Below are 20,712 nucleotides of genomic sequence, written 5' to 3' on the forward strand. Positions count from 1 at the left end.
GATGGCCTTTATAATCTTAAGGTATATTCTTTCTATACCGATTTTGTTAAGTGTTTTGATCATAAATGGATGCTGTATCTTGTCGACGGTTTTTCTGCATCTATTGATATGATCATATGATTCTTATTTTTTAATTTGTTCATGTGGTGTATCACATTAATCTATTTGTGTGTGTTGAACCATCCCTGCACCCTTGGGATGAAGCCCACTTGATCATAAGTGTATAATCTTTTTAATATATTGCTGCATTTGGTTTGCTAGTATCTGACTTAAGATTTTTGCATCTGTATTCATGAGAGATATTTTAATCTGTAAAACATAGTCTGTAGTTTTCTTTTTTTGTGTTATCTTTACCAGGTTTTGGTATCAAGTTAATACTGGCCTCATAAAATGAGTTGGGAAGTATTGCCTCCTCTTCAATTTTTTGGATGAGTTTGAGGAGAATAGGTATTAAATGTTCTTTGAACGTTTGGTAGAATTCACTGGTGAACCCATCTCGTCCTGGACTTTTACTTTTTGTTAGGTTTTTGATGATTGTTTCAATTTCCATACTGCTGATTGGTCTATTTAGATTTTCCAGATCTTCTTGATTCAGTCTAGGAAGATTGTATTTTTCTAAGTACTGGTCCATTTCTTCTAGTTTATTGAATTTGATGTTATATACTTTTTCATAGTATTCTTGCATGATCCTTTGTATTTCTGTGATTTCAGTCTTAATTTCCCCTCTTTCATCCCTGATTTTGTTTATTTGTGTCCTTTTCCTTCTTTCTTTAGTGAGTCTAGCCAGAGGTTTGTCAATTTTATTAACCTTCTCAAAGAACCACCTCTTTGTTGCATTTTTTTCTATTGTTTTTTGTTTTGTTTTGTTTTCAATTTCATTTATTTCTGCTCTAATTTTGATGATTTCTTTCCTTCTGCTGACTTTAGGCCTCATTTGTTCTTCCTTTTCTAGTTTTTTAAGATGAAGCGTTAGGTTGTTTATTTGGGTTCATTCTTGTTTTTGGATAAGCTGTAATGATATGAACTTTCCCAAAAGTTTCGATATGTTGTACTATCATTATCATTCGTTTCTATGTATGTCTTGATCTCTCTTTTTATTTCTTCTATGTCCCAGTTATTCTAGTAGCATGTTGTTTAATCTCCATTTATTTGTGGTTCTTTCTGCTTTCTTTTCACAGTTGATCTGTAATTTCAAAGCATTATGATCAGAGAATATGGTTAGTATGATTTCGACTCTCTTATATTTGTTGAGGGTATCTCTGTGTCCCAGTATGTGGTCAATTCTTGAGAATGTTCCATGTGCAGTAGAGAAGGATGTATAAATAGCTATTTTGGGTTTGAAGGCTCTGTAAATGTCAGTTATGTCCAGTTGGTTTAATGTATCATTTAAGGATGTTATTTCCTTATTGATTTTCTATTTGGATGATCTGTCCATATCCAACAGTGTGGTATTTAAATCCCCTACTATGATAGTGTTTTGATCTGTTTCTCCCTTTAGTTCTTTTAGTAATTGCTTTTCATATTTCGGGGCTTCTGATTGGGAGCATAGATATGAATAAATGTTACATCTTCTTGGTGCATGATTCCCTTTATCATTATGAAGTGTCTCTCCATATATTTCTTTATCTTTTTTATTTTGAATTCTATTTTGTCTAATATTACTACTGCTACTCCTGCTTTTCTCTGAATGCCATTTGCTTGAAATATCATTTTCCACCCTTTCACTTTGAGTCTGTATTTGTCTTTGGAACTGAGTTGTATCTCCTGGGGGCAGCAAATGGTTGTGGTTTTTTTTTTGTTGTTGTTGTTGTTGTTGTTGTTGTTTTGTTTTGTTTTTGTTCCAATCTGCAGCTCTGTGCCTTTTTATTGGTGAGTTCAGTCCATTTACATTTAGGGTGATTATTGAAATATGAACTCTTCTTATAGCCATTTTATCTTTTGCTTTCTGGTAGCTCGGTGTTACCATTGCTTCCTCATCCTTGTGTTTCTGTTTTCTTTATTTTGGTTGGCTTTTGTGGGTTTTTTCTCTGGTCCTTGTTTTATGTTATATACTTTGGTTTTAATTCTTTGGCCTGTGGTTATCATTATGAGCATAAAAAGGATCGTGGTATATATATAATCATACTTTTTCTTTTGTGCGTGTCTTATCTCCATTTTCTTTTGCAAATTTTTATCTTCGAATCCTCCCCTTTTTAGTCATTGTTGTCTCAATTTGTCCATATGTGTGCTGAATGTTCATTACTATCTTGCTATAGCAAATCTATTGTTATTTCAAGCTTATAAAGCCCTGTTTGGAGTTAGGGTTGCAGTCCTCTGCTTTTATCAGCCTGCTAGTCACCTTACTCCTAATTATGCATTTTTCTGTCATTTTGTTTTAGGTGAGCTCACCTCTTTCAATATTTCCTGTAATGAAGGACTCGTAGTGGAGAATTCCCTCAATTTTTGTATGTCTGGAAAGGTCTTTATTCTCCTTCATATTTAAAGGAGACATTATTCTTGGCTGGTAATTTCTTTCATTTAATAGTTCGAATATTTGATTCCACTTCTTTCTGGCTTTTAAGGTTTGTGTTGAGAAGTCTGATGATAATCTAATGAATTTTCCTTTATAAGTTACATCTTCTTTTCCCTGGCTGCCCTGAGAATTCTGTCTTTGTCATTGATTTTTGAGAATTTTAATACAGTGTGTTTTGGTGAAGGCCTTTTTGGGTTGAGATAATTGTGTGTTCTGTTGACTTCTTGAATTCCAAGCTCCAGCTCATTCCTTACATTTGGGAAATTCTCATCCACTGTTTGTCTGGAAATGCTTTCTAATCTCTGCTCCTTTTCCTCCCCTTCAAGAATTCTCATTATTCTTATGTTTCCTCTCCTGATGGTATCAGTTAGTTCTTGTATTCCTCTTTCATGATTTTTCATTCTTCGGTTTCTCTCTTCTTCCTTCTGACTTATTTCTAGATTTCTGTCTTCGATATTACTGATCCTTTCCTCCATTTGGTAAACTCTATTTTCCAAGCTTGTTATTTCATTTTTCAACTCTTGCAGTGTATTCTTTATCTCCAGAAGGTCTATTTGGTTCTTTTTGAGGGTTTCAGTCTCCTTGCTAAAGAACTCGTTCTGCTCATATAGTTGTTTTTTCAATTCCTGAAATTGTTGATATGATTCATTTTGGATCTCACTGAGTTTTTCAGAAGTACCTTCCTGAATTCTGTTATTTAAGTCGCATATTTCTATGTCTGTAAGCTTAATTTCTGGAGATTTTTCTCTTTCTTTCTGAGCTCTGAACAACCTTGGTTATTCATGGTGTTTAATGGACTATTTCTCTGCCTAGGTATTAATGGAAGTGTGTTCTGCTTTTTTTTTTTTTTTTTTTTCATAATGAAGATTTATTGTATATAGGTCCCTGGCTTGTTGCAAATAAGATGTTTTTCTTTTGGTTTCTAGTAGGTGGCATCTAAGCCTCTTGGATCTCTGCTTTATATAAAGCGTTAATAAAGTGTTTTTTTTCCTTATTGATGTTTAATCATGCTCGCTACCCTGTCTCAGTTCCTGTCAGTGTAAGTGACAATTTCAGTAGTGTTTGCTCATATTCCCCTGGGGCTCTATGGCGTTCCATCTCGGAGCATATGGGGGAGGGGCCCTCTGGGTTGGATGTTGGAGGCTGCAGCTCAGCCTCAGTTGTGCAACTGTGGCTGATAAAAATCAACTATTGTTTCCCTGCCGTCCTCGCATTTTTGCCTGTTTCTCTGCCTTCTGCCCTGAAGATTGGGCACTGCCTCTGGTCACGTGGAGCTCACAGCCTTCTCAGGCAGGGCTGTTCAGGGAACACGCCGCACCTTCTCCCCTCCCCTTTCCTCTACAGGGAGCTCCGGCTGCGAGAGGCAGCTTCTTTCTTTCTCTCAGTCCACCGCCCGACACCTGGGGTTCTGACCTGTAGTAGCTCTTATGTGCAGATCCCATGCTCAGACGTGCTGATGTGCAGTTTGGGTGTTTTTTGTTGACTTTTAGGTGTTCAGCTTATTATTGTTTCAACGGGAGAGATCTGGGAATGTCCCTCGTGCCGCCATGTTTAATCTAATTTTCAGAATTTTTTCTATCACCACATATTTGACCTCTTTTACCCTATTTAACTCCCCTAGATTGAATTTTTTAAATGCTGCCAACTAGAGACACACTTCAGATTCAAAGACACAAGAGGGTTGAAGGTAAAAGTATAAAAAAAGATATACTGTGCAAATAACAATAAAAGAGAACTGAAGTGGTTATACTGACAAGATAGACAAGACACGACTTTTAAATAAAATATATTACTAGATGTAAAGAAGGATATCAAATAATGCTACAAAAGAGTCAATCCATAATGAATATATAACAGTGATGAACGTATTTGTACAAAACAACAGTCTCAATAGAATTAAAGCAAAAACTGATATGAATAAAAGAAGGAATAGCCAACTCAATAATAATAATGGGAGATTTCAATACTCAACTTCCAATGATGAGTAGAACAAGTAGGCAGAAAATCAACATGGACATAGAAGACTTGAATAACAATATAAACCAACTAAACCTAATGTACATCCATAGAACACACCAGAAACATAGGAGAATATACTTTCTTCTCAAACTACATGGACCATTCTCCAGGAGTGCCCTTATGTTGGGTGATGAGACAAGCCTCAAGAGATTTAAAAGGATTGAAATAATGCAAAGAATGTTCTCTGATCAGTGTGATTAAGTTAGTTTAACAACAGAAAGAAATTGGGAAATTCACAAATATATGGAAATTAAACAATATATTCCAAAATAACCAATGGGACAGAGAAGAAATCATGAGACAAATCAGAAATACATTATATAAAAAAACAAAAATAAAAATGAAAACAAAAACACAACATACCAAAACTTATGAGATACAACTAAAAGTAGTTCTGAGCTTTATAGCTCTAATGCCTATGTTAAGAAATAAGATGCCAAGTCAATAACTTAAACTTTCACACTTGGAAAACCAATAAAGAATGGCAAACAAAATTCAAAGAAAGGCAAAGGAAGAAAATAATAAAGATGAAAGATTAACAGTGGAGAAAATTAATGAAACCAAAATTTGCATCTTTGAAAAGATCAATAAAATTGACAAATCTTTATCAAGGCTGACCAAAGAAAATAAAAGAAAACTCAAAATATTAAAATGTGGAATGAAAGAAAGGAAATCACTATTAACCTTTTAGAAAAACAGTTATTAGGAAATAATATGAACGACTGCATGGTAACAATTAGATAAATTAGATTTTAAAATTTCTGGAAAGATGTAAATTGTAGATACTGACTCAAGAAGAAATGTAAAATCTGACAAACCTACAACGATGAAAGTAATTGGATTAGTAATCAAAAAACTTCACACATAAAAAGGTACAACTTCTGGCTGCACCGTTGATGATAGCAAGCATTTAATGGGTGAATGTATGTCTGTTCTGTGCCACATGGCCCTCTCCACAGCATGGCATTTGCTCCCTCAAGGTCATCAGAACATCTCTCCTGCTTCAGATATGTGACTTCTCTGCCCCTGACTTCTAGACCCACATTTGAGGGCTCATAGGATTAGCCCAAGCCCAATAAGTTAATCATCTATTTGATGACCCAAAAGGCAACTGATTAATAACATTAATTGCATGTACAAAAATCACTGTTGCCATGTGGGAGAGATAGCTTATCATATTTCCAGGTTCCACCCATGCTCAGAGGGAGAAGCTTCAAGAGGGTCATGGCTTTCATCTTAGAATTCTGTCTGCCATTCTTGGCTTCTATGTCCCCCTCTATATCTATCTTAACTTATTCCTTTTTATTCTTGTTTTTGTGCCTATGTTTTGGTAGTAAAGGAAGGAATAAAAGCTATCTTTTTTTTTTAAAATTCTCATTCCATTAACAGAGAAAAAATGTGTCACATGGAGAAAATGTATTTAGAATGCCAGTTTTCCTATTTGCTACATGTTGTTTTTCTAAGGTAAAATTGCAAAGGGTATTTGGAATTCCAAAGCGGGACATAATATAAATTAATACCAGTGGTCTGTTATTATATTTTACAAATGGTTTATTTCTCCCCTTGGGTCTGGTCAATTTTTTACAATTTTATTAGACTTTACAAATTTATCATCCTTTTTAACATTTATGTGAACCGAATGCACAAAGAGAAGTTTAAAAGAAAATCTAGTTAGTTTTATTTTAATGTTGGAAAAGAATCTAAAATAGACTTGTGTATTAATTTTTCCAGATGTGTTATCAGTTTCTTGTGATTGCTGTAACAAATTAACACAAACTTAATGGATTAAAACAATACATATTTATCCTCTCTTCTGGATACTGGAAGTCCAAAATCAATTTCATTGGGCTGATATCTAGGTTTTTGTCCCTTCAGGTACTCAAAAGAATAATCCATTTCTTGTATCTTCCAGCTCTTGGAATTTGCCAGCATTACTTGGCTTCTGGCCATGTCACTTCATTTTCTACCTCTGTGTCACATAGCCTCTTCCTCTCTGTCTATTAGAAAATCTTCCTCTGCCTTCTACAAAAACCCTTGTGATTTCATTTAGGTTTACTTGGATAATACATCATCATCTACCTATCTCAAGACCCTTAAATTAATAAGATCTGCAAAACTCCTCCTTTTTTTTTTTCATATGAGATAACACTCATAGGTTCCAGTGATTAGTGCCTGAATATATTGAGAATCATTATTCAGTCTACCACAATGTTTTCCCTGATCTTACTATTGTGACAAGGACTGTTTACTTATCATACATTTGTATTAGTGTCTTTAATGTTTGTTAATACAGTTTTTATTGAATAAAATCATAGTTCAGTAAAGTTTAAATTTTTTCTTTTTTTGTCTTAGAGACCAAAGTCTCCATTCCAGCATTCTCTCAGATAAGCTGCTTTGTAGAGACAGGAAACATGATAATACCAGTGAATTTCATGAGCATTAACCCATTGCCATGTGACTTCCTCAAGAAGCAGCAATTCTGAGAAAGATACCATGATGGAGAAACAGTGTCCTGTAGTTCACAGAATCTACTCTCATGGAGGTATGAGCAGGAAAGAAAAATTCATACCCAGAGCAAGTGTCTACTCTGGTGAGATCACACTGCTGTGCCCTTCATTCTAGAAGTGATCTAATGCAATCAACCTGCCACCAGAGACCTGGCTGGGTCCTTGGGGAATGGTGACATCGCTTTGGCTTATAGATCACCATCTTCTTCCCGTGTCTTCACATGGTCTTCCCTCTGCGCATGCCTGTGTCCTAAAGTCCTCTTCTTATAAGATCAATTGGGGCCACCCAATGACGTCATTTTATTTTACCTCTTCAAGACCCTGTCTCCAAATAAAGTCACATTCTTAGATCTTGGGTATTAGGGCTACAATATATGAATTTAGGGGGACACAATTCTACTTATAATTTGAGAAGGCTAACACAGGAGGAACCAGGGTTGGAAAAACCCTTTGTTATGTGGAGGATGATTTGGATGTAAAGTGACATAAAATGCAATTCAGAAATTCCAGGTCAGGAATTTTTCACCAGGAGCTGCTGTGTATTCTGAGGTAATACAATCTGGCATTCAGTGCTATGACCTCACCCTCCATCTTTCTCACTTAGGCCTCCACGTGGAGATCTGTCATGGCCTCAGTCTACTGCTCCTCACACTTTTTCCTTGTTCACTAGCACCTCTGGTCTCTATGTCTTCCCTCTCCATGATAGACTTCATAGCCTTGTCACTTAACCACCACCATCAACACCCTCACACCCATACCTATTTCCCTTTTACCAGTTCTTCCTGGAGAAATCCCCACTGGCTGTCTCTTCTCAGCCTGCTTCATAGTAAATGGCTGAGACCTATTGGATCAAATCCCATAAGATTGTATATCATGCTACCAGAAACGTATGGTCTGCAACTACTGGTCAATTCCAATGCAGCATGGAAATCATCCATCCATCCATCCATCCATCCATCCATCCATCCATCCATCCATCCATCCATCCATCCAAATAAATTTGGTGAGTGCCTTCCTTGTAAGTTTGGATGTATTCATTGTACAAAATAGATAACGTCCCTGCTTCTTGGAGCTGACATCAGAGGTTGCCAAATTCTTTCTATAAATAGTGAGATATTAAGTATTTTAGGCTTTGCAGGCCTTATGGTCACCGTCACAACTATTCAATTCTGCCATAGTTATGCAAAAGCAGGCGTAGATAATATATTAAAAAAATGAGGTGGTTCTGTTCCATAGGACACTGACAATTGAATTTCTTATAATTCTTGTGTGTCATGATATTGTTCTTCTTAGACTTTTTCAACCACTGAATAATGTAAAAAGTTCCACTTAAGCTGTGTGCTGAATGACAACAGGCAGTAGTCAGGATGTAGCACCTGGCCTGGAGTTTGACACCCCTTGCCTTACATCATAGTCATAATCAGATCTCTCATCCTTAACACATTTATTTCAACTTTTTTCTCACTTCACTAGTCTTCTGCCCCCACAACCAACCCTCACGAAAGATGTGCTGGATCCCACTTAATAAGCCATCTCTTTGGAACCTTTCTTCTAACCCCTGCATAACAACACTTCTTTTCTCCTTCTGTCCTATTATAGTGAGAGATGTATCCCTGCAAGAGTCATTGCTTAACTTCCCCAGGCTGGAAAGTAGCCTTTACTTCCCCCTATGCACTTTTCCCTCTGTGTTGTAACTTTTGGTTTAGTACTTAATCTGAGGACATGGTTAATTAGCTATTTCAAGGACCAAGTGAAAGTCTCTCACTTCTCTGTCACCAGCATCCAGGGCTTGTATAGTTGGTGCTAAAAAAACCATTTATGAGACATGGGCGAACCTTGAGGATGTTATGCTAAGTGAAATAGGCCAGTCACAAGAGGACAAATCCTGCTTGATTCATTGTTATGAGGTACTTAGAGGAGTTAATTCCAAAGAGACAGAAAGTGGAATGGGAATTGCCAAAGACAGGGTTTGAGAAAGGAAAATGGGGTGTTAGTGGTTAATGTGGACAGTTTCAGTTTTGCAGGATGAAGAGTTCTGGAGATTGATGGTGGTGATGATGGCACAATATTATGAATATTTAATATCACTGAACTGCACAGTTAAAAATGGATAAGATGATAAATTTTATGTTATATATATTTTACCACAATAAAAAATTGAAAGGAAAAAACATTTGGTGGAATGAATGAACTATCAGAGGTATATCTTGGAGATGGTAGCCCAGAATGTCTTGAGATGAGCCACCACCACAGGGTGGGAATGAGGCCTGAGGGTCCTCTGCCTAAGGCTCTCCATTGCAGGCCACCACAGGCTTCACCTCAGGAACCTGAGTATTCATGTCCTCTGGAAGGCTTGACCTTAGAGATGAGGTCCTGGCAGAATTGACTACAGTCCCAGAGCTCCTGGCAGTCATGTCATATGGTTCCCCCTTTGTTGTCTCACTGGGCAATGACTGGCTTTGGGAAACTTTGGGGGCCATCCACCCAAGACAGGCCCTGTACTCTCAGGATTCCCTACTTGGTCACAGCTTTAGGATGGACCCAGAAACCTGTGGAGCTGTGACTGCCTCCTCTGCCAGATTGCTGGAGAAGCTGAAGAAGGTAACGACCACATTTACACCACTGACCTCCATATGCATTTCCTATCAGCACTATCCTCTAACCACAGACTGAGTGTCTTTAGTGAGTGCCCATTTTCTGCCTCGTAAGTCTGCAGGTCTGAAGTCTGGGAAGCCTCAACGGGGTTCTCTGCTCAGGGATGAACAGAACAGAAATCAAGACTTCAACTGCCTGGGATCTTGTCCATGGTTCTGAGAAGAATCTACTTCTGAGATCATGCAGGACATTGGTGGGACCCAGTTCCTTGTCACTGAAAGTCTGAGACCCATCCCATAGGGCTCCCTCTTTCTCCAAAATGGAAACAATGCCTTCCTTGTCACACTCTGAATCTCTCTTGAGGAATCCAGTTTCTCGTTAAAAGCCTATATGTGCCTATTCAGGCCTGATTGGTTACAAAGGCTTTTCCTGGTAGGCCTTATGGAGAACCAGGCTTGCGAAACAGATGGTTAACTACCATCTCTGAGGAAAGTTGAGGTGAAGGACTCAGGTTTCTTGGCCAGGCATGCTTCTTACCTATTTGCATTTAAGTCCTACATCTCCATCCCTAGGCCTCTTTACCTGAGACCTTGGGCAGGAGACTTCCCTAGGAGCCTCTGTGAGGCTTCCTTCTGGGAGTGGAGGGGAAACCTTGAAGGCATTTTCCCTACTCCCAGTACTCAGTAGTTTTTACTCTGAAGCAGCCCCCTCACACCTACTCCTCATCCTTGGGTGCATAAAACAGCCAAAGCCTCTTATTGGGGTCCCTTGAGCTGACAACCTGACAACTCAGCTCTCTTCCTGGCTCAGTTGAGCTCCTGACATCTCAGACTTGCCCATCTGCTTTCAGCCAGAGAAAGCTGTTTTAAAGGGCCCATGTGCTTAGACTGGGCCGACCCAGATTGTACTTCTCCAAAAGTCAACTGATTAGTAAACTTATTACATCTGTAAAATTCCTTTGCTATGTCAGATAATGTAATCTCAGGAGTAGCACCACAGGTCAGACATCATTGGAGGCAAAATTCTGCCTGTTGAAAACTGTCCACTGAGGCCTCTCCAAGTACTGGCATTAGGAACTTCAGCTGGTTCCTTCTCATAAGCCCCAGATTTTATATTACATGGAGACATACCTGCTCTTAGTATGATCACGATGGATGGAATAAACAAGTATAATAATTTTTAGCAGTGTTGGATTTACAGGCTTGGCCAGCAGCCTTGCCACATGGCTCTGATGAGCATCTTGTTCAGCAGCACCCCAGTAGAGGCCTGGTCACCTCCAAATTTCAGGATGACCTAGAGCACCATTCATCCACTAAATTGAATGATTAGCACCTGAAACTCTCAGCAAGACAAAATTATTTGTCAGCCATGATTTTATATAATTATACCAAATGCTTCTCTGTGCAAGTTGATACATTCACATCTTATACCAGGTTAGGGAATTTTTCAGTCATTATTTCTTCACATAGGTTTTTGATCCTTTACTCTCTCTCTTTTCCTTCTGGTACCCCAATGTAGCAAATTTTTTAAAAATTAAATGTATTGGAAAATGCAAATCAAAACCACATTCTCACACATGTCAGAATGGCAATGATTAATAAGACAAGTAACAAAAAATGTTGGAGAGGCAGTGGGGGAAAAGAAACATTCATACACTGCTAGTGGAATGTAAATTGGTATAGCCACTATGGAAAACAGTATGGAGTTTCCTCAAAAATTAACAATAGAATTACCATATGACCCAGCAATCCCTCTTCTGGGTATCTAACCACCAAATTTAAAGATATTTATCTGTAAACATATATGCACCACTATGTTCATTGCAGCACTAATCACAGTGGCCAAGACATGAAAACAACTGAAATGTCTCTTGATAGACAATTGGATAAAGAAGATATGGTACATATATACAATGGAATATTATTCAGCTTAAGGAAAGATGTAACACTGCCATTTGTGACAACATGGATGGATCTCAGGATTATCATTATTTCTCTTAAGAAATAAGTCAGAAAAAGTTGAGAACTATATGATTTCACTCATATGTGGGATATAAAACTGAAAGCAACAAACAAGACAAACAAATAAAAACTCATAGACATAGACAACAATTTAGTGGTTACCAGAGTGAAAGAGGGTAAGAGAGGCGGTAGATAAGCGTTAAGGGGGTCAAATAGATTGGACTTTGGGTGGTGAACGCACAGTGCAATATACAGATGATGTATTATTGAATCATACACTTGAAACCTGTATACTTTTATTAACCAATGTTACCTCAATAAATTTAATTTAAAACATTTTTTTAAAAAGACACTTCAGTTCTTCCCATGTCTGCAATAAACATAGGGATACATATATCTATACGAATAAACGTTATCAAAAATTGGGGGTACATTCCAGAAGACAGATTGCTCGATCATTTGGTAACATTTTTTATTTGCTAACAACAAAAATAAATGATTTATTGTCTCCTCTCAATTATATTCAGTAACTTTGAGGTATAGATTACTGATATCTGTATTATTTCATTTTACAAATGAGAAAAAGGAAATATAAAGGAATTAAGTCATTTGCTAAAAGTCACATAGTTAATAACAGGTAAAGTTGAGATTCAAACCCCCAAAACACAAGCTCTTAACCCCTACCCCAATATGCATTTTTTTCTTCATAAAGACCCTATTATAAGATATAGAAAAGTTGACTCTAATTATCCAATCAGCATTATCTGGAGTGATAAAATCTAAAAATGCAGGATAATCTCAGACTTTAACATTACCACAGTCTACTCAATTAGGTCTGCCTAACTTGAATTTTTAAATAACATTATTGTGCTTTGATATGTACCATAAGATTTTTTTTTTTCATTTCAAATCAAAGAACATTCTTTCTTAAAATCTTAATGAAATGTTTAAGTATGTTTAGGGCCTAAATCCTGGCCTGTACGTACAATGCTGCACATGTTGTCACTCATCTGTTTTCCAGTGAAGGAAAATATCATTTATCCTGTCTGGAAAGTCCTTTTCATGTATTTCCTACTCTATAAAAAAATGGATCCTTTATTTCAAGGTCTTGTCTACTACTTATGCCATATTGTTCAAATTTCATGACCTTTAAGAAGTGGCTCACATAGAATAAGATTTAATAGAAATATTGCCTCATTGCTACTCCATAAATCCTTTTTTAGATCATGGACAGCAATCAATTCAACCAGTAAGTCCTTTTTAGCTTTCATACTTGCAACTTCAGGAATATTAGCATTTGTTTATATTTTTAAACATTTCTAGATAGGTATAATTGGCTAAGATTCCTTAAATTTTGTCTGCCATTATATTAAATAAATATTAAATAAGGTAATAGTATGATTTAATAGTAAGGTAATTTACCAATGGCCAGGGTTTTACATTTAATACTGTTATTAGCCATTTCTTAGACTTGCAGCATTCTAATTCTTTGAATGCTACCATGAAGTAGTTAGTAATATAGTCTTAAATCAGAAGTGATTATGGCTACATTCTCTGAAACTATGACATAATCTACAATATTAGTTATAATCATTTAAATTCTTTGGGGAGAAAACTGCTTCCTAAGTGTGTGTAATATTTTAAATTATAAGAGATATTGAAGTATTTTTTAATACTAGTCTGAAGTCTAATTACAGAAGTTTTAAAAAATGATTCATTTAATAATATTTTTTGAGTACCTAATAAATTACAGGCATAATTCTAGGTGGTGGGCACAGATCAGTGAACAAAACTAAATCTCCACTTTCACAAAGTTTACATTATAGGTGGGTTGAAAACAAACAAATAAATTATGTTAAAGAGTGATAATTGCTATGTAGATGAATGAAACAGCTTCAAGAAACTAGAGTGCAACTGAGCTATTGCTATTTTATAAAAGGTTGTCAGGGAAAGTAATATTTAAGTTGCCCTTTTTCGATATGAGGAGGAAATTTGTTGCAGAAAAATTAAAGTTCAGTTTTGAACATGGTAGGCTAGTGGTTCCTATTGGACAATCCAAATCGAGGTAATAATTAGGCAGTTTGAGTTCAAAGTTCAGGGAAGAGGTATGAGTTAGAGATGCGAATCTGGGAATCATCCAAGTAGAGATGGGCCTTAAAGCCAAGAAAGTGAATGAAATTACCTAAAGAGTAAGTATAGATAGACAAAAGAAGAGGCCTAAGGACTGAGCTCTGTGGTATTCCAATATTAAAGGGTCAAGAATACAGAAAACCAACAAAGAAGATTAAGAAGGGATAGTTAGCCAAGTAAAATGAAACTGAGACAATGGTATTTCAGAGGAAGCCAAGTGAAAATTCATAGGATAGGAGAGTGATACTATATCAAATTTTGCTGATAGATTAAGATAAGAACTGAGAATTGACCACTGCATTTAAGAATGTGGAAGTCACTGGTGACCTAGATAGAAGCAGCTGCTGAACAATAATGGGGACCCATTATTGAATGGAGAGAATTCAAGAGAGAATGGAAATTTAGCAATTTCTCTTATGGGTACATACAGAGGGAGATGTTTGAGTCAAAGGAAAATGTTTGTTGTGTATTTGGTTTTGGTTAGAAGGAAGATACTGCAGAATGTTTGGATGCTGATAGGCATAATCCAATGCAGAGAGGATGAGAGTTAAAGTGTGACTGTAAATAGGAATGAGGATGAGATTCAGTGAATTGTTGGCCTTCCCCAACAGCAAGCACACTTCACCCCTCAAAAAGGAAAAGTTAAGTTGCAGGTTAAGTTGGGAGAGGTGTCTGAGACCATGTGAAAGATTTATTCCAATATCTTATTATAATGTATGTGCTAGCACAATAGCTTTGTTTTTATACTGTCAACGACCTTCCCTTTTATCATTGATTCTTTCACTTTCAAATGAATTTACCATTTTATAATTAAGAGGTTGTCTCGCTGTCTTTTGAAGCTGCTCCTTCAGTACTTTAAATTTCACTTTTAATATTATTGTATTTAATATAATAATATTAATTATATAAGACAAGTAACAACATTATATGTAATTGATTTCCCAATTTACAAACTTCTCCAGATTTCTAGTGATATCCATTTGACAATTTTTCTTCTTTTTCTTTGCTCCTTGTTGATTGGCATTTTTGCAGTTTCTTTTTCCATATCTTGGTTCTCTAACTCTAACCGTACTTTCTCCATCCTCATTTTTGAGCATTTTTATATTTTAACCTTACATATTGTCCAGGTTTTCCTCATAGAAAAACTACAAAATCTTTGGTGTTTATGATTACTGTCTTAATATTGCCTAAAAATTATTGTGAATTGTGGAAACTTCCGGAGACCCCAGCTTCCCGCATCATAGCTGCATCCTCTCCAACATTTCTTATTACTTACCCTGTTGATTATAGCCATTCTAACAGGTGTGAGATGGTAGCTCATTGTGGTTTTGATTTGCATTTCCCTAAGAGCTAGCGATGTTGAGCATCTTTTCATATGTTTGTTGGCCATTTGTTTATCCTCTAAGGAGAAGTGTCTGTTCAGGTCCTCCGCCCATTTTTTGATTGGATTGTTTTTCCTTTGTTATTGTTATTGAGTCATATGAGTTCTTTGTATATTTTAGATATTAGGCTCTTATCAGAGGCATTGCTTGCAAATATATTTTCGCATTCGGATTGTTGTCTCTTTACCTCGTTGATGATTTCTTTTGCTGAGCAGAAGCTTTTTAGTTTGATGTAGTCCCATTCATTTATTTTTGCTTTTAGTTCCTTTGCCTTTGAGGTCAAATTCATAAAATCCTCTTTAAGACCAAGGTCCTTCGGTTTAGTTCCTATGTTTTCTTCTATGCATTTTATTGTTTCAGGTATTATATTCAGATCCTTAACTAATTCATTTTGAGTTAATTTTGGTGTGTGGTGATAGACAACAATCTAGTTTCATTCTTTTGCAGGTGGCTTTCCAGTTTTCCCAGCACCATTTATTGAAGAGGCTTTCCTTTCTCCACTGTATGTTTTTGGCTTTTTTGTCAAAAAATATTTGTCCATATAAATATGGGTTTACTTCTGGCCTCTCGATTCTGTTCCACTGGTCTGTGTGTCTGTGTTTTTTGTCAATACCATGCCTTTTTTATTATTGTTGCTTTGTAAGATAATTTGAAGTTGGGCAGAGTGATGCCTCCAACTTCATTCTTTTTTCGCAGAATGGCTTTGGCAATTCAGGGTGTTTTGTCCTTCCATATAAATCTGATGATTTTCTGTTCTATTTCTTTAAAAAAATGCTGATGGGATTTTGATGGGGATTGCATTAAATGTGTATAATGCTTTAGGTAATATGGTCATTTTAACTATGTTGATTCTTCTAATCCAAGAACACGGAATATCTTTCCATTTCTTTTTTTTGTTTTAATAGGGTCTTGTAGTTTTCATTATAGAGGTCCTTCACTTGTTTCATTAAATTTATTCTTAGGTATTTTATATTTTTGTTGCAGTTGGAAAAGGAATTATTTTTTCCACTTCTTTTTCTGACACTTCATTATTAAAATATAGGAACACTATGGATTTTTGAACGTTGATTTTGCATCCAGAGACTTTACTGTATTTACTTATTGTTTCTAGTAGTGTTCTTGTGGAGTCGTTAGGGTTTTCTATATAGAGAATCATGGCATCTGCAAATAGTGACAGTTTGACTTCTTAGTTTCTTATGTGGACACCTATGTGGATATCTTTCTTTTGTCTGATTGCACTCACTAGGACCTCCAATGTTATATTGAATAACAGTGGCGATAGTGGACAGCCTTGCCTTGTTCCTGATCATAGAGGGAAGAGTTTTAGTTTTTCACCATTAAGTATAAGTTGGCTGAGGATTTGTCATAGATGGCTTTTATAATCTTAAGGTACATTCCTTCTATACCGATTTTGTTAAGTGTTTTGATCATAAATAGATGCTGTATCTTGTCGAAGGCTTTTTCTGCATCTATTGATATAATAATATGATTCTTATTTTTTAATTTGTTTATATGGTGTATCACATTAATTGATTTGCATATGTTGAACCATCCCTGGGCCCCTGGGAAGAAGCCCACTTGATCGTAGCATATAATGTTTTTAATATGTTGCTGTATTCAGTTCACTAGTATCTTATTTAAGATTTTTGCATCTATGTTCATGAGAGATATTGGTCTGTAGTTTTCTTTTTTTGTGGTATCTTTGACAGGTTTTGGTATCAGAGTAATACTGGCCTCAAAAACTGTTTGGAAGTATTGCCTCTTCTTCAATTTTTTGGAAGAGTTTGAGGAGAATAGGTATTAATATTCTTTGAATGTTTGGTAGAATTCACTAGAGAAACCATCTGGTCCTGGACTTTTACTTTTTGTTAGGTTTTTGACGATTGTTTCAATTTCCATACTGCTGATTGCTCTATTTAGATTTTCCAGATCTTCTTGATTCAGTCTAGGAAGATCGTAGTTTTCTAAGTACTGGTTCATTTCTTCTAGGTTATTAAATTTGGTGTTCTATACTTTTTCATAGTATTCTTGCATGATCCTTTGTATTTCTGTGATTTCAGTCGTTATTTCCCCTTTTCATGCCTGATTTTGTTTGTGTCTTTTCTCTTTTTTCTTTAGTGAGTCTAGCCAGGGGTTTGTCAATTTTAATAACCTTCTCAAAGAAACAGCTCTTCATTTTATTTATTCTATTTTTTCTTCAATTTCATTTATTTCTGCTCTAATTTTGATGATTTATTTTCTTTTGCTAACTTTAGGCCTCATTTGTTCTTCCTTTTCTAGTTTTTAAAGATGAAGCATTCTTGTTTTTGAAGATAGGCCTGTAATGATATGAACTTTCCCCTTTCCCCTTTTGCTATGTCCCAAAAGTTTTGATATGTTGTACTATCATTATCATTTGTTTCTATGTGTCTCTTGATCTCTCTTTTTATTTTTTCCCTGACCCAGTTATTCTTCAGTAGCATGTTGTTTAATCTCCATGTATTTGCTGTTCTTCCAGATTTCTTCCTGTAGTTGATCTCTAGTTTCAAAGCATTATGATCGGAGAATATGGTTGATATGATTTTGACCCTCTTATATTTTTTAAGACTATTTCTGTGTCCCAGTATGTGATTGATTCTTGAGAATGTTCCATGTGCAGTAGAGAAGAATTTATAAGCAGTTGTTTTGAGATGGAAGGCTCCATATTATCAATTATGTCCAGTTGGTCTAATGTGTCATTTAGGGATGTTATTTCCTTATTGATTTTCTGTTTGGATGATCTGTCCATATCTGACAGTGGAGTATTTAGGTCCCCTACTACGACAGTGTTTTGGTCTGTTTCTCCCTTTAGTCTGTTAGTAATTGCTTTATATATTTTGGGGCTGACTGATTGGGAGCATAGATATTAATAAGCGCTGTGTCGTCGTGGTGCATGATTCCGTTTATCATTATGAAGTGTCCCTTCATATGTTTCTTTACCTTTTTTATTTTGAAGTCTATTTTGTCTGATATTAGTACTGCTACTCCCGCTTTTCTCTGAATGCATTTGCTTGAAATATCCACCCTTTCACTCGGAGTCTATATTTGTCTTTGTAGCTCAGATGTGCTTCCTGGAGGCAGCATAAGGTTGAGTTTTGTTTTTTGATCCAATCTGCTACTCTGTGCCTTTTTATTGGTGAGTTCAGTCCATTTACATTTATGGTGATTATCGAAATATGAGGTCTTCTTATAGCCATTTTATCTTTTGTTTCTGGTAGCTTGGTGTATTCATTGCTTCCTTGTCCTTGTGTTTATTTTCTTTATTTTGGTTGGTGTTTATGGGATTTGCCTCTGATTCTTCTTGTTTTATGTTACATACTTCAGTTTTGACTCTATAATGCACGGTTACCATTACAAATTTGAAAAAGATAATTATATATATATACAGTTGTCCATTTTCTTCTGCGTGTGCCTTATCTCCATTCCCCTTTGCAAATTTGGATCTTTGAATTCTCCCCTTTTCAGTCATTGTTATCTCAAGTTTGTTTCTATGTATGCTGAACGTTCATTACTACCTTGCTATAGCAATTCTCTTCTTATTATTTAAGCTTATAATGCCCTATTCTTAGTAAGGGTTGTACTTCTCTGCTTCTATTTGCCTGATAGTCACTTTACTCCTAATTATTTTTGTTGTTATTTTATTTTAGGTGTGCGGACCACTTTCAGAATTTCCTGTAGTGCAGGCCTCGTAGTGGAGAATTCCCTCAATTTTTGTATGTCTGGAAAGGTCTTAATTTCTCTTTCATATCTAAAGGAGAGCTTAGCTGGATATGTTATTCTAGGCTGGTAGTTCCTTTCACTGAATAGTTTAAATATTTGATTCCATTCCTTTCTGGCTTGTAAAGTTTGCTCTGAGAAATCCGATGATAATCTAATGGTTTTTCCTTTATAAGTTACTATTTTCTGACTGCTCTGAGAATTCTGTCTTTATCGTTGATTTTTGATAACTTTAATACAATGTGTCTTGGTGAAGGCCTTTTTGGGTTGAGATATTTGGGTGTTCTGTTGACTTCTTGAATTCCCAGCTCCAGCTCATTCCTTAGATTTGGGAAATTCTCATCCACTATTTGTCTGAAAATGCTTTCTAGTCCCTGCTCCTTTTCCTCGCCTTCAGTAATGTCCATTATTCTTATGTTTCCTCTTCTGATGGTATCAGCTAGTTCTTGAATTTCTCTTTCATGATTTTTCATTCTTTGGTTTCTCTCTTATTCCTTCTGATTTATTTCTAGATTTCTGTCTTGGATATCACTGATCCTTTCCTCCATTTTGTCTACTCTATTTCCCAAGTTCGCTATTTCATTTTTCAGCTCTTGCAGTGTGTTCTTCATCTCCAGAATTTCTTTTTGGTTCATTTTGAGGGTTTTAATCTCCTTGCTTTGCTCATTTATTTGTTTTTACAGTTTCTGAAATTGTTGATATGACTCATGTTGGAACTCAATGAGTTTTTTTTCAGAAGTACCATGCTGAATTCTCTGTCACTTAAGTTGCATATATCTATGTCTTAAGCTCATTTTCTGGAGATTTTTTCTTTCTTTGTGAGATGCCTTGTCACCTTGGTTGTTCATGGTGTTTAATGGGCTATTTTTTCACCTGGGCATTAATGGAAGTGTTGTTATGGCATGAACGATTCTATGACCCACGGAGCCAATTGAGAGTAATTATGAGCCTTTATTAGCCAGCCAGTGACTGACTCTCTACCATGCAGGGTTAGAGGAGATCAGCCCTGAGCTTCCAGAGGAGGCAGCTTATAAAGCCTTCAACTACATCCCTGAATAAGCAGATTACAAGAAACAGGTTAGCCGTTAACGTTTTGTACAAAGATAAATGTATCCGGGGGACTCTCAGATAAAACAGGGCCCAGTAGACAGTTTTATCATCTGCGCCTTGGAATGTCGTGCTTCTCCTGGGGCTGGCGCCTGGAGATATCACCTCCCTGTAACTGAGTTACTGTTCTCCCTGGGGGCTGGCGCCTGGAGATACCACCTCCCTGAAACTGGAGAATTTCTATTTTTAAATTCCCCACTGGTTTCGAAGGGAAATCAAGTCATTGATTCTCCGACTTGGAGTGGCTGGTAGTTTGTTCTGAGAACCATGAGTTTTACTGCCTGGACCCATTTTCTGACATAGGCAGTTATCCAGTTAATTGCACAGGGGCCAAATAGCAACCCCAGAAGTACCAGCATTAGGGGTCCTGTGATGGAGGTAAGCAGTATAGTTAACCAAGGGGATCTGTTGAACAGGTTCTCATACCAAGACCCTGTCCGCTGACGTTGTTCTTCTTTGTCATGGAGTCTCTGTCTGACCAGGGCTAAACTATCTCTAATAATATCTGAATGATTAGCATAGAAACAACAGGTTTCACCCAGAGCCATGCAGAGACCTCCGTGTTTCAGGAAGAGGAGATCCAGTCCTCTCCTATTCTGTAAGACTACCTCTGCTAGGGAGTTTACGAGGTCTCTAGGTGAGAAACCGATGTCTCTAGTCTTGCAAGTCTTTGTTTACTTGTTGACTCAGGGTCTGGTAGTTAGAATCCCTCATTACTGAGGCTGCGCTCCAACAGCGTTGATCCTGCCACACCTAGGCCTACT

At 36.5% G+C, this 20,712-nt stretch overlaps 1 pseudogene; it reads right to left on the reverse strand.

Annotated features, from left to right (window-relative positions):
- Window positions 1-20,712, reverse strand: part of LOC105309895 — a 56,325-nt pseudogene that overhangs the window by 33,388 nt on the left and 2,225 nt on the right.

Source organism: Pteropus vampyrus, unplaced genomic scaffold (assembly GCF_000151845.1).
Source record: "Pteropus vampyrus isolate Shadow unplaced genomic scaffold, Pvam_2.0 Scaffold927, whole genome shotgun sequence".
In the NCBI taxonomy this organism is placed as follows: domain Eukaryota; kingdom Metazoa; phylum Chordata; class Mammalia; order Chiroptera; family Pteropodidae; genus Pteropus; species Pteropus vampyrus.